Genomic DNA, 14939 nt, shown 5'->3' with positions numbered 1-14939 from the left:
GGCTCCTAGCATTGACCAGCAATACCCTTGTTATTTTGATTCTGTTTTGTTATGTTGGAAGCTTTAGAAGACTGATATTACCTAAAAAAGGCACTATGGGGGTGGGGGGATGGATTAGTATTTAGCCAATCTATGAAAGTCCATCCCTGGCAAAGCAATTAGACCTACCATCTTCTCCCAGGCTGATATACTGCACCCCCTTTGAATGGCACCAGAAGGCAAGCAAATCTTTTGTTTACATTGTGATATTAATCAAGGCAATGGTAAAATGCTGCTCAAGGCTAGGTTCATACCTGCCTCAGACACACTGAAGAGAGACGCGATGGAGCTCTTGTATACTGTACAGGGAGGTATGTCTCAAGTTACTTATACCCACATGCACTACAACATTGTCACGTGTACTTTTGGTGAAAGGATGCTAGTCTACACGTGATGTGGTGAATCACAGCACCCGATAGTCAGGCGAGCATGATCCTCTCCTTGCACAACCTAATGAGTGGTGTGTCAGTGTTTTGTACTACGAAGTCACCTTTGACTAGGATATTGGATTGTGAGATGGACTGATCTCACTGGAAAACAATCATGCAGTTGGTAAACAGATCCTTCAAGCACAAGACTGCATCCTCCTCATCACTGTCACGGCATTAAAAAAAATCTCATGTTTAAAAGCCATCAGCAACTGTATGTGGAAGTTTACTTACCCTGTCCAACAAAGCAAAACATTGCCTCATTCAAGTCAAAGCAAAATGGCTACCTGTGAAACAGATTCCACCTACTGGTCAGCTCTTCTGTTTTCAAACTGTTAAAGGTAGAGTTTTCCCACTCCTAGCTGGCCACCCATCTTTCAGGCGTCAGCTAGACCAACCCCCCTTCTTCCACTGACCTCAGGGCCCTCAGTTCAAACCCCAATAACAAAACCACTCATCACAAACTGCAGCTTCTCTTACATGGATAAACTTTTGGGATCTCGTCTCTCCACTCTTAAAAGAATTCAGTTCCACACAAGTCAGATTAGGATTAAAAAAAGATGCATCTTTCCCAACTGTCTCATGGTAACAATCATCTATTGTTTAAACAATACAATGCAGTATGTGAGAGATGCATGTATATTGTTCTCATGGGAGGAAAACATGTCTCACACAGACAAGTGTGATATCAGGACAGGACAGCACAGCAGTACCGCAAGCCACAACTCACTACATCCAACATAATACACATAATCCTACACATGCTGAGGTTCTAAAGATAAACTTGCATAAGCTTCAAAGGCCTCCAGGATGCAACCCACGCACTAAGTACCCTCAGCAACACTTTAAATCTGCAAAACTCACCAAAGCACACAGTTCAAATACTACTAAAAAGTCACAGATGCTGAACCTGTAAGGCGGCATCTATCCGACCAAACATTCTAGTTATTGGTGAGACTATTCTAAGCCATACAAATGTACCGCTTACCAAAGTACAGAAAGAGTGATGGTTAGCTGCTAGTCTGGTGTCAAACGCACGCGCACACATCTTTGAACAGGTACGACTCTTGTCATAGTGCATGCAGGTGTCAATGACCTGAGACATACCTACCTGAACTATAAACAGACATATGATGGAGCTTTCAGCATGTCCCAGCAAGCATGAGCTTAGCTATGAGCAGTATTCTAACTTCTCCACGGAAGACGACACAATGAGCAAAATATAACCTTCAACAACTGCCTTAGTTTACAGTGTCATTCTAAGGGGGTACAACATCTGCTAGCCTGGGAGAATATGTTCAACAGATCAGGCTGCTTTGGCAGGGATGGTCTGTACCTGTCCCTTGAAAATTTTTGCACATTAGCAAAATCTTTCGCCACTCCATAGCACCATATTTAGATAATAACCAATTAAAACTACCAACATGATGAAGCAAGCAAATTAAAATATGAAGGTTTTACTAATCGGTGCTAGGAAAACTCAACAAGAAACTCCAGTTCCTGCAGGCCCCCCTCACCCTGGAGGATGTAGACATCTGTGTAGTGTCCGAGACAGATTAAAACGCAGGAAGTACTCTGGCTGTGAAGACTACACCACCTTCCTCACTCAGACCAGCCACTGGGGAAGAGGAAAGAAGTGGAGGTATCTCAATCTTCATTCATGAGGAGTATCACAGTACTGGTAAAGCTGCATGATTCACTAGAATGTCTGCATGTCTAAATCATAGGTGTGCATGCAATTACTAAAGTAAAACAACTAAGGGGGCCCTATTTAAGCCTAGCCATGCTTCCGTATCGGACAAGTTCTGATACCCCAGGGTTATTTTAAGGGGTATATGTAAAACTTAGGCATGGGTAGACAAGTATTTAGAGGCTGCCTCTGTCTACTAGAGGCATAGATGCCAGACCAGGGTACGTTTACAATTCCCATCCAGTGGTTCAAGTTACATCTGAATCAAGTTAGGGAAGAACTCTGATTCATACTGATAGGGAGCCTGTCCCAGAGAAGGGGTAGTCTCAGATACTGATTCAGTATCTAGAGACCATAAAGGCAATTTTTTAAATTAGAGAAAAGTGCATAATCATGAATTTGAATATCTCAAATTTGTGGTTATGGCTTTAAGCTATGTGCGGTGTTTTGTGTGGATGGTGTCCGATGTGTGCGGATTTAGATGGAATTTAAAGGTGAGTGAGTGTTTTGTAAGGGTTTTGGGTGGGAGTTTGAGTGTATGAGAGTGTGTCTTAAGTTGTGCGTATGGGTTAGGGTAGGCAGGTGAAAGTACGTGTCTGTGTGCGTGCCTGCAGAATGTCTGGGTGTGAGTTTAATCAAGCAGAGGCCCTTGAGGTCAGCCTTGACTTCACAGATGTAGAAGCCAAAAAGGAGCCATCCCAGCATGGAGTCCAGAGAGATTCTACAAGTGACTGGGGTCTTTGTGGAGCTGGGACCCAAGAAGTTTGGATAGTGGGGTGCATCTGTAATCCAGCTAGCTATCTGGTGGGTGACACAGGGGTTTATACCCAATTTTGTCAGTTTGTCTACAATACCCAAGTGGGGTATTGTGTCAAATGCTTTGGCCAGGTCAAGGTAGGCAGAATGGACAGTTTTTGCCCTCACCCATTGTTTTGGTTACCCTCTCAAAACAAAAGTCTATCAGGTTGAGTAGGCATGATCTATTGCCATCAGAAGGGTCCCTCACCATATATTAGCTAGCTACAGAACTTCCTGTATGATCCTTGAAAGCCAAAATGCCTCTCTACAAGAACTGGGGTCTCAGTATTAAACCCAACACCATTTTCCTAGATGATTTTAACTACCCACCTACAGACTGGGAACCAGCCCCACCACACATGCACAAGCACAGACACTCCTGGACTTCATTAATACAAATGCCTTGGAACAATTAAGTATCCACCAGGGGTAACATCTTACATCTTGTTCTTACCAACATGGGACCATCTTGCACCATTCCTAATGCATCATCGTCCCTAGTTAGGGCTGACCATAAAGTAATCTCCTTCAAAATAAAATCAAAACCAGAGGATCCCTCTGCCCATAGTTTGTCTTAGGAGTAGTCAGCTTTTAGAAACTTTTCTAAGTCATTCACTTGCACGCTTCAAATCCCAAACCCATAAAAAACTGTACCGGCATGTAAACAACTGCCACTGATGCAGCTGTTTCTTGCAGAAATAAGCACAGGGCACCCCCCCCCCATGGAACTTTAATATCAATATGCTATGCAATAAAAGGAAGAGAACTTTGACCAAAAGTAAGCGCACACAGAATGACACGGCTCTTATTAACAACTCAGATATTTAATTCCAACAAAACCAAATTGGAGATGAAGATAGTCATAAAAAAAGCTCTTGTGATTTTTGTATGTTCAGTCTCAGGAGCAGAATGCAGCAATGTGCTGAGCTCAGTGTGAACAATGTTCACATCAACAAAGCTGAACAGAAAATAAATGTAAACATTGCAGCAAACTAGTTTTAATTTTAATCTACTCGTACCAACCTTTAACTCATTGGCCTATTTCTTACAATCTCGGCTACTTAATCGTCATCAGGTCTACTCGCTCCGGCTCACTCCGCTCCCCTACCCTGCTCCCCAATTTCCACCCACCCCCATTACTCCTGCATTTATTCCAGACAAACCACTCCCTCTCATCTCCACCATCCAATCGAAACATTACATAATCCCATCCACCCCCCCCCTATAACTTAATTAAACCCATACAACCTGAAACCAACCACTGAAGACATACAAACTGCCAAAAGCCTACATCTTTCAGCACACGTAACCCACGTTAAATAGAATCAGACTTGACCTATACTTTCAAACATATCAAAATAATACTTCACTCATCAACTCCTACTAATAGCCACACAACTCACATCTTATCTTTACAATTTAAATACTGCATGGTAACACCAAACCCACACAGATCCCTACCCATCTCATCAAAAAGATACCACTATAATCATTGCTATAAACATCTTCAACACCAAATTCAACCTCCTAATCAATTTTACCATTTCCCCCATCAAACATTCTCATACCTCCTTAAAAGTATGATAAAGCAGTACATAAATATATAAAGATGATTCACATAGAATCACAACTAATTCTTAGTGGAGATAAACATCCCAACCCAGGCCTCTCAGCACAAACCACCACACCATAACACTCAACATAAAGCAAACAACTCCAATAAACCTCTCTAAAAAATGATCTACTAATATTAAACATATACCTTAGAAGTATCCTAAGCAAAACAAATGAACTCCACGCTACCCTCTTATACTACTCACCAGACATGGTCATAACTGAAACATGGCTTAAATCAGACATCAACGAAACAAGAGGAGGAGGTGTAGCCATATTTAGAAACAACCTAAGCCTTGAAACAACAGACATAAGCAACCAGATTTCAAAAATGCTGAAATAGTGCTAACAAAGCTACTAAACTCCAAAAAAACATGTAAACATAGTGGTTGGCTATATCCCATCCTACAATGGGCATCCAAGTACCTCCACCAGGAAACAATTATTCTAGGAGACTAACATCGATTGGTACAGCTATAACTCAGCCCCCCCCCCCCCGCCCTCCGACCATATTAATCTCTATATCCCAATTAATACAACACACTACTAGGATAGACAAAACATCTAAAAAAGAATCAAACCTAGGCTGGATCCTCACAAGCAAAGCAAACCACGACCCATTCTTCGACAGTCTCCCAGACACTCGCAGTGATCACCTTCCTACTTCGGCAGCAAAAAAACTTCAATCCCCAAGAGTTCACATCCACTCTCAAAGGCTGCTCTCACACAGCTACTCCACCTTCCTTAACATTCCAAATAAACTTGCCCCCGTAGGACAATTATGATAAAAACCAACACCCCATGGCTAACCAAAGAGACTACAGTTCTACAAAAGTCAAGAGACTAAGCCTGGGATAACTGGCTTCACAACAAAACAGCAGCTAAATCTACAGAAATATCTAGAACTATGAAATCCTGCCAAAAAAAACCCCACAAAAGACAGAATGCTAAAATCCAATTAGATCAATCAAATCCACAAAAGTTCTGGTCAGCAATTAAAAAAAAATCTTCAGCCAGGACAAAATTCCTTCCCCAACCACAACCAACACCATAGATGACATACCAACTTAGAAACATTTTCCAAGCAATCTCAGCCCCCTCTAAAACTCCTGCAACCTCTTCCCCTCATTTTCTTGGGTGCAAATGTCGTTGGAAATTGTATTTAAGCAGATGTATTCTTGAAGCCTAATCAATTCCAACACATCCCAAAACATGCTGCACTCTTATGCAAGGTATTCATCTCACATGTCACAACGCTAATTTTTTCTGTGCTCTGCTAAACTGTAAGCAGACACAAATTTCTTGTTATACATTTTGATTCTGTATTTTTTTAAATTTAATTAACACTTATTTTAATGTGCGTTTGTCTGGAGATTTTCTCCTCGGGCCTCCTCTGAAAATGGACTCTCTTGTCCAGTCTGACTTTCACAGTAAACAAATGCTAAACAAACAGATAATGATATAGCCAACCTAAAGACTGACAAATTCAGCTCAAAAACTTTATTCCTCTCTCTCTTCTTGTCTATACCACACAATACCTGAAACTGATCCCCCAGCAATCACAAGACCAAGCTGTAAAAGCACCATCAAAAAGCAAAGCAAACTGCATCGATGGGACCTGACAATATCCCTGGATGCATCTTAAACAGCATGAAGCACAATTTAGCCACTCCCGAACACTGTTCAAACTCCGCCTCTATATACAAGCAAATGGAGAAAATACAGTTGAGCAAGTCCTACTTACCGGTAACAGTAAATGTTCAAATTTCACAATACCTCAGTGTCATATGGGTTCTGCACCTGCAGTTGGCCATAAAGGCACAGGACACATGCCACATGCCACGGAGGCAGTGCCAGTGTGAAGGCACAGGACCCACATGCCACTGAAACTGTCACAGGACGCACGTGCCACTGAAACAGAAGGCATAGGACCCACATGCCACTGAAACAGTGCCAATGATTAACTTCAGCTACAATCATTACCCAGCAATATGAAGAAGGAAGAACCTTCCACAGGCAATTACAGTCCAATTCCACCCAGCCTCATATGCAAAGTCATGAAAATCATAGTCATGTAAAAAATAAATCTATAACTATATCGGGAATCTCTAAAACCTGGACACACCTCAATTTGCATATGTCAAATACAGGTCATACTTACTCATCCTAGTGGACGACTTGAAAGAAAAAAAAAAAAATCACCAAAGCAATGGATGAAGATAAAATGGTACTAACTGCCTACTTCAACCTGGTGAAGGTTTGACGCCATCCCCTACCCAGGCAGAGTAGAAAAGAATAAACTAGCAATAAACTCCCACGTCACCCGCTAGATCGTCAAAAGGCTCACAGACATAATGCAGGAGATCAAAATAAGGGAAGCTAACTCCATTAAAAGGCTAGTGACCAGTGGAGTTCCCCAGGGCTAGGTGATGAGACATTCCATTTAGCATCTACAACTCGGGTGTTCAAGCCAAATTTATTTATTTGTCTTGGTTTACTGTTAAAGTCTAACTGGGTAATAACCATTTTCATCAGATGCCTGGGGAGAAAAGCTCCATTTGTTTACGCTGCATTACACCAAGTTCCAGTTAGACACAGTAATTACATTTCTATGTACATTTACACACAAACAGTAGTCACATTTACACATTCTAAGATTTATACAGAGGTGGAAGTTACTAAAGAGAAAGCCCATGTACAACTTAGTGGATTGTACAGACATAAGTTATGTATAAAATTATTTTGTCATTTTAGTGAGGTTGTGGTGCTGCGGTAGCGTTGTTGCCTCACAGTAAAACGTTGTCCTGTTAGATTCTCAGCTAGAGCGTCTTCTGTGTGGAGACATGCGTGAATGGGCATACCTCCATTGAAGGTTGTATGTCAGAGCTGGCAACTCGACATGTAAAAATCTACTGCCAATCATTAGTGGACCGGAGTTCTGCTGTGGCGACCCCTAACTGGGAAAAGCCGAAAGACACAACAACAAGTGAGGTTGAGAGTACTCTGTTTAAGGAGAGTATCGTACGGTGAACACAAAGTTTTAACCTTGTAATGAGCATGTGCAAGACCAGGGGTGGTTAACTTATTACAGCAGAGTGACTCCTCTAGATGCCCTGCAGTTGCATCCTACTGACGTTTTCAAGTGTTAAATATTGCTTATTCATATTTGCATTATAATTCCAAAACCATGCTGCATACAGAGCATTAAAAAAAGATTTCATCTTAAAGCTTACACAATGGAAAATGCAACTGTATTAATATTTAACCTCTGTCTGTCTAGTGTAGGAAAAGTGATTAATTTTCCATACAATATTTATATAGTCATAAATGTTATATTTCTCTAAATATTTTGACAACCAAGCAGCAGAGACACAACTGCTTAGCCTCATATGCAAGCACTCGGCTGGATGAAGAAAATGGTGTACAGAGTATGGGTATAACTTGAATGACTGCTGAGATATTGCATTCACAAAATATTACAAATTTGCTAGTTTGTGTTTACTGTGACTTATCTAATTTAAGATCTAAAACCTAAAGAAGACTACCACTATAAAAAATAGTTTGGGCTGAAGAGTTTGAAATTGACACTTTTAGTAACTTCTCTGTTTCCAGAGACATGAACATTTGTTCGAAATGTGAGGATACAACTTTATTCTAATCAAAAGGTTTTGGCTTTGCCCATTGGGGGTTATAGTGCAAACTTCCAGAGCTCCATTGGAGGGAATAAGTTATGTTGTTGTTTAAGCAGTGGTTTAAAACTAGAGTTTTTCAAAGAGTTATTTCTGTGGTGATACTACTCTAGAGTTTAGCAATGTATTGTGAGTACAGAGTCTCTCCTGCAACATTATTTGACTTATTTCTGAGTAGCAAGAACTTCTTACTAGAACGATCCCTTGCTGGACAGTAGGGCAGTAATAAGTTTTGTAGTGCAGGGCATTTTTCTAGATGATGAATGAGCTTGTATGCTGTAGTTAGTTGTGAATATGTTAGGTAGTTGTGCAGTTCAAGCCAGTGTAAATTGCTTTAAGCTACGACAAGCATGGGTTCTATCTGGGAGAATCGTGGCACATGTAGCCATTTTATTGTAGCAGGAGGCACGTTTCTTTATTTTGAGTATTGTTTAAGTTTGTTAGGATAGGAGTGGTGTACAAGAGTCAGCAATAAGAAGGTGGTAGTTAGAGTTTTTCTTGGAGTATCTGTAAGAAATCCATTGATCCTATCATGAAAGCCTAGTTTCTGGTGAGTAGATTTTATGGTGTGCAATATATACTGGTTATATTTGAGACTGCCATTTATTATGATGCCCAGAAGCTTTATGTGCATTACCTTCAGCGATAGTATTATTTTATGACTTTATGGTAAAGGACTGCTTTTGATTTATAATACAAAATGACTCTGCCTACTTAAGTTTGCAGGAGACTGCAGCAGGAAGGCTTGTTCAAAACAAATAACTGGTGCCAGAATCATGGTTTAAAGCTAGACACCAAAACTACATTACCTTATCCTTTAGACAGTTGTCCACCCCAGGAAACTAACACACTGATAATACACACCTAATGGCTGACCCAAACGTTCAGGATTTGGGAACATGTGTGGACAGCGACCTATCTTTTGACCAACATGTGCCCACTGTGGTGAGGATATCCTTCTATACTATGCAGTTCAATAGCACAGGGCCTGCTTCTAGATCCAAGGACGTTATTGTCCTCTTTAATCAATCTTCAAAGGGCCAATCACTGACTGTAATGCCCCCTTTGGCATGCATCTGTCCAGACACATCCAAGAGCTTAAACACCCACAGAGATACCTCACAAAAAGGTCACTAGGCTGAAACAATTTGCCCTACATTGACTGACTCAAAGCAGTCACTTCAGTAGTCTGTAAGAGACTGAGAAAGAGGTGTCCTATGTTTGGCATAAAAGGCATCCTCTTGACACAATACTGATGGACCCACTGCACATCTCCAAGTCAAACAGAAATCAGAAATAATTGATCCAGAGATCTAACTTTTTTCTGAATCAACAAAACTGTTTGGAGGGACAGGTATACCTCGCACAGGATACCACTGCACAGGATACCACTGCTCTGGAAGAGACTCCCCATCAACATAAAACAAAGTTAATCCCTGTCTGAATTCAAACACAATTTGGCTCTATGGATAGGAAACAGAAAATTATCCAAGGTCTCCCCACTGTACTACTAATGGACAGAGGCAGCTCCTAAAGATTTTTAACCTATGCTTGAGGCCTTTCAAAACACCTATGGTATGGCCCCAGTTATCACTAAAGGTAATATAAATATAGTCCATAAAAGGGCAAGTTTAATCTAAACACTAAATGGCATATTTAATTCAAAACACCAAACAGGACTTTTGACTAGGCTTAAAATGGCCTGCAAGGGCAGTTAGTGTAGTACTAACCTATAAGATGCAAAGTGCAACAGTTTCCACTCTCCAATGCTTTCCCAAAGTCTAACCGTATTTTGTCAGTTCTTTAAGCATGCATTAAATTAACATTCCAACTAGCTAATCCACAGTCCCTCTTCCTCCACCCCCCACAACTCCCATTTCTTACTGTAAAACACTGAAGACAATCTCCCCAAAGTAGTACTTCAACAGAACACAATAGTGAAGCACAACAACGTGGATATCTGTGGCCCACAGTGAATTCTTCAGTTATGTTTGATCTGACCAACATATGGAACATATGACCATAATTACTTCTTCACACACTGATTATACAAATCTATGACACTATTCTGTGAAACTCCTTATATGCTGTTTGACTGTAAATCATCCTGTTATCAAATGTGCACATGTTGAACAGTGTTAACTGTTTAGATGTTTTGCATTCAACTGGACTAGCCTGAAAATGGAACAATGAACTCTCAGCAGGAAACCAGACATAAAATTTATAACCAAATCCTGTAGCGCTCCAGCAAGAACAAACTCCAGCCAAAAAATGCCAGTAAAATTTTAAGGTAAACTCATAAAAAGAAAATAAATCAAATGCTTTTGCTCGATACAAATTAAATGGAACTTCATCCGAACTGATTAACCATATCAACCAACCCCATTTAAATAAAATTTCAGCCAAGCCACATGACCTGGAAATAAAAAATAATCAATTAATAAAAAGTCAAAATATGTAAGACCACCAATAATAAAAAGTATCAACATACAGAATATAGCTTGTATTCTACAACATATATAAATATATTCTATAACACATTTAAAAAATTATATATATATATATATATATATATATATATAAATATATATATATATATATATATATATATATATATATATATATATACATATATATATATATATATATACATATATACATACATACATACACACACACACACACAAAAGTAGCCATATTATTAGGTATCCCGATCAAAACTAGCCATCAATGAGAACCAATAACACCAAATTACAAATAGTACCGTTTTAATTTCAACACTGAATTAATACAGCAAGCCTCATTAAGGCCAGGAAAGCTCACAGCATTTAATCTTAATTGCCATATTAATTATTTTCTTTCCAAGTGCTCCTTCATAAACACCCCCCCCCTTGGGGGATCTTGTATTAATTGCTTCAAAACAGCAAACTCAAATTTGTGTCCAGCATTTCTCGTAAGTTTACTAAGAGCATTAGCTAATTTCTTATTCCTAATATCAAGCAGGTGTTCATGCACCCTATCCTTTAATCTCCTGAAAGTCTTTCCTACATAAAATGCATTACAGGACTCTCAAATTGCAACATAAACCCACTTGCTTAGAATCACAAGTGCAATATCCTTATGCATGATGATAAACCCCATTAATATCCAACCCCCCCCTGCTCTTTTTATAAAAGGAGCACTGAGAGCATTTACCACACTTAAATATACCCGGTTTATTGAAATACAATATAGTATTTGTTAATACCCAGGCCCCCACCTTACCTTTATTAAAGTCAAACAATTTTTTTGAAAGATCTATCATTCCTAAACACAAACCATGGTTTTCCCCCTCAATTTACTCAAAACTTCACTATCAAGCCTAAAAAATTCCATTTTTGCACAGACTCTCTATCAACACTTTACTATCCAAGTTATAAGTCAAAATAAATGATTTATTATTAAAAGAACAATTCTCATGAACTCTGAATCGTATAGCATCATCCAGGGCTAACAGTGGAACAAACATACCATTATTTCTCTTATTCACCACTTCGTCCCTAACATTAGAGACAAAGTCCTTAGGATAACCCCTTTGCCGAAACATCTCAGCTAGAATGTTAAAAATGTATTCATATCAGAGACATCCTAGCCAAACATTGCAAATGGCCTTTAACTACGGCCTTCTTCTGATGTGCAGGATGACCACTACAAAAATGCAAATAAGAATTAGAGAAAGTGGGTTTCCCTATATATATTTTAAACAAACCTACAACTCACTGTTCTTGGATAAAAACGTCAAAATAAACAATGTTTTCCATACGGGCTGTGTAAGTAAATTTCAAAAAATCTACCGTGATTAATGTATTCTATAAGCTTACCCAATTCTTCCATTGCATCATTCCATACAATAAATATATCTAAAAATGTGTATAGAACATACTCGATTGCATAAAGTTACTAGGAAAAAAAAACTTACTTTCATAAAGGCCGGGGGCACAGGCTGTCCCCATGGCCACTCCAGTGACTTGTTTAAAAAAAACGACCTTCAAAATACAATACATTATTTTTCAACACTAATTCCATTAACCCTGTGGTCAGTTGTATCCTATCCAGATCCAACAAGCCTATAATCATTAACTGCTCCTCAAAACAGACAAGGCCAACATCCTGAGGAATAACAGAATATAAATTTTGAACATCTATTGCTACAAAAAATATTCCTCACTATAAGTTAACTGACTAATATTCCTCAAGAACTGCCACGAACCCTTACACACACGGTTAAGCCTATTCAAACTAGTCTTTAATAAATTGTCCAAAAATTTAGAAACAAAATATGTCTTGGATCTTGTCGACTTATTTGACTGATTTATTTTCTTTTTATGGGTTTACATTAAAACTTTAGTGGTAATTTCGGGCTGGAGCTGGTTCTTGGTCGAGCACTACAGGATTTGGTTGTATAGTTTGTAGCCTTAAAATGGTCCAAATGCAGCAGTGGTCTACCATGGAAAATAAACAATTTTATTTTAATTTCATTTAAAAATGAACAAAATTCTGAGACTCATAACCATACAATTGCTACAACATCAAGCCAGTGTCAGATGATGAAGGGTCATGGTTTACAACAGGTACTTATATGCAGGAAATTGTGGTTCAATGTTAAGCTCTAATGTTATTTACAGCAAGATTTTAGGCCAAGTGGACATTAAACAATATGCCTTCAACAGGAAACAAAAAAGTAACAGTCATTACTACATCTCGGCACTGAAGTGCTGTCCCTCCATTACTGTAGCTGCAACACTCCTACCAGCATGTGGCTTTTAACGAGAAGCTGCTTGAGGAATGAGAATAAAAGACATAATTGCAACCAGACATGCAGCATGCAGTTCAAACAAAACAATCTGAACCGCATGAAGTTTCCCTTCCAACAGATGAACCTGTATAAGCAACATACAGATCCATTCACAGCAGAAGCAAATGAAAAAAAAAACTACACAAGTCAGCAAGGAAATTACTGGACAAGCCAACTGGAGCATTACCCAGTACTCAGTTACAGGCTAACATGTCAACTTTAATGTATGTATTACATATCTTTACCTCTTTAGGACACCCCCCTATCAAATGACAGGAGAAACCTTACTTAAAATAAATGCTGACATTTCTGGCTATACTCCTTTTTAAGACACAAGTTCATTTGCTTCACTTCAAAAAACATTAGAGATTCTGATAATTTTGCAACTGACTGACACTTGTAAAAATAGTAGGAGAATAAAGTCATGACCAAACACCACCACATACACAATGCCAGATGAACAGTAGGAAAATAAAGCCATGACCAAACACCATCACATACACAATGCCCGATGAACAGGAGAATAAAGCCTTGAGCAAACACCACCATAAACACAATGCCTGATGAATAGTAGGAGAATAAAGTAATGACCAAACACCATCACATAAACAATGCCAGATGAACAGTAGGAGAATAAAGCCATGACCAAACACCACCACATACACAACGCCTAATGAACAGGAGGAGAATAAAGCCACGACCAAACACCATCATAAACACAAAGCCTAACAGGAGAATAAAGCCATGACCAAACACCATCACATACACAATACTTGATGAACAGTAGGAGAATAAAGACATGACAAAACATCATGACATGCACAATGCCTGAACAACAGTAGGAGAATAAAGACATGACCAAACACCATCACATACACACAATGCCTGATGAACAGGAGAATACAGCCATGAGCAGACACCATCACATACACAATGTCTGATGAACAGGAGAATAAAGCCATGACCAAACACCATCGTAAACGCAATGCCTGATTAACAGGAGAATAAAGTCATGACCAAACACCACCACATACACAATGCCCGATGAACAGGAGGAGAATAAAGCCATGACCAAACACCATCACATACACACAATCCCTGACGAACAGTAGAATAAAGCCATGACCAAACACCATGACATACACAATGCCTGATGAACAGTAGGAGAATAAAGCCATGACCAAACACCACCATAAACACAATGCCTGATGAATAGTAGGAGAATAAAGTCATGACCAGACACCATCACATACACAATGCCAGATGAACAGTAGGAGAATAAAGCCACGACCAAATACCACCATAAACACAATGCCTGATGAACAGTAGGAGAATAAAGTCATGACCAAACACCATCACATACACAATGCTTGATGAACAGTAGGACAATAAAGACATGACAAAACACCATGACATACACAATGCCTGATGAACAGTAGGAGAATAAAGCCATGACCAAATACCATCACATACACACAATGCCTGATGAACAGGAGAATAAAGCCATGACCAAACACCATCACGTACACAATGCCAGATGAACAGTAGGACAATAAAGCCATGATCAAACACCACCATAAACACAACTGCCTGATGAAGAATAGGAGAATAAAGCCATGACCAAACACTATCACATACACAACGCCTGATGAACAGCAGGAGAATAAAGCCATGACCAAACACCATCATGTACACAATGCCAGATGAACAGTAGGACAATAAAGCCATGACCAAACACCATGACATACACAATGCCTGATGAACAGCAGGAGAATAAAGTCATGACCAAACACCACCATAAACACAATGTCTGATGAACAGTAGGAGAATAAAGCTATGACCAAACA

The 14939-nt window shown here is 39.3% G+C and overlaps 1 protein-coding gene across 5 annotated transcripts in view; it reads right to left on the bottom strand.

The window, feature by feature from the left end:
- Positions 1-14939, bottom strand: part of FAM20B (FAM20B glycosaminoglycan xylosylkinase) — a 381708-nt gene that overhangs the window by 181224 nt on the left and 185545 nt on the right. The gene's annotated exons all lie outside the window — the stretch shown is intronic.

Source organism: Protopterus annectens, chromosome 10.part0, assembly GCF_019279795.1.
Source record: "Protopterus annectens isolate FY-2018-M chromosome 10.part0, PAN1.0, whole genome shotgun sequence".
Taxonomy (NCBI): domain Eukaryota; kingdom Metazoa; phylum Chordata; order Ceratodontiformes; family Protopteridae; genus Protopterus; species Protopterus annectens.
The sequence above is the reverse complement of the archived record's forward strand: the minus strand, read 5'-3'. Positions and strand labels throughout refer to the sequence as shown.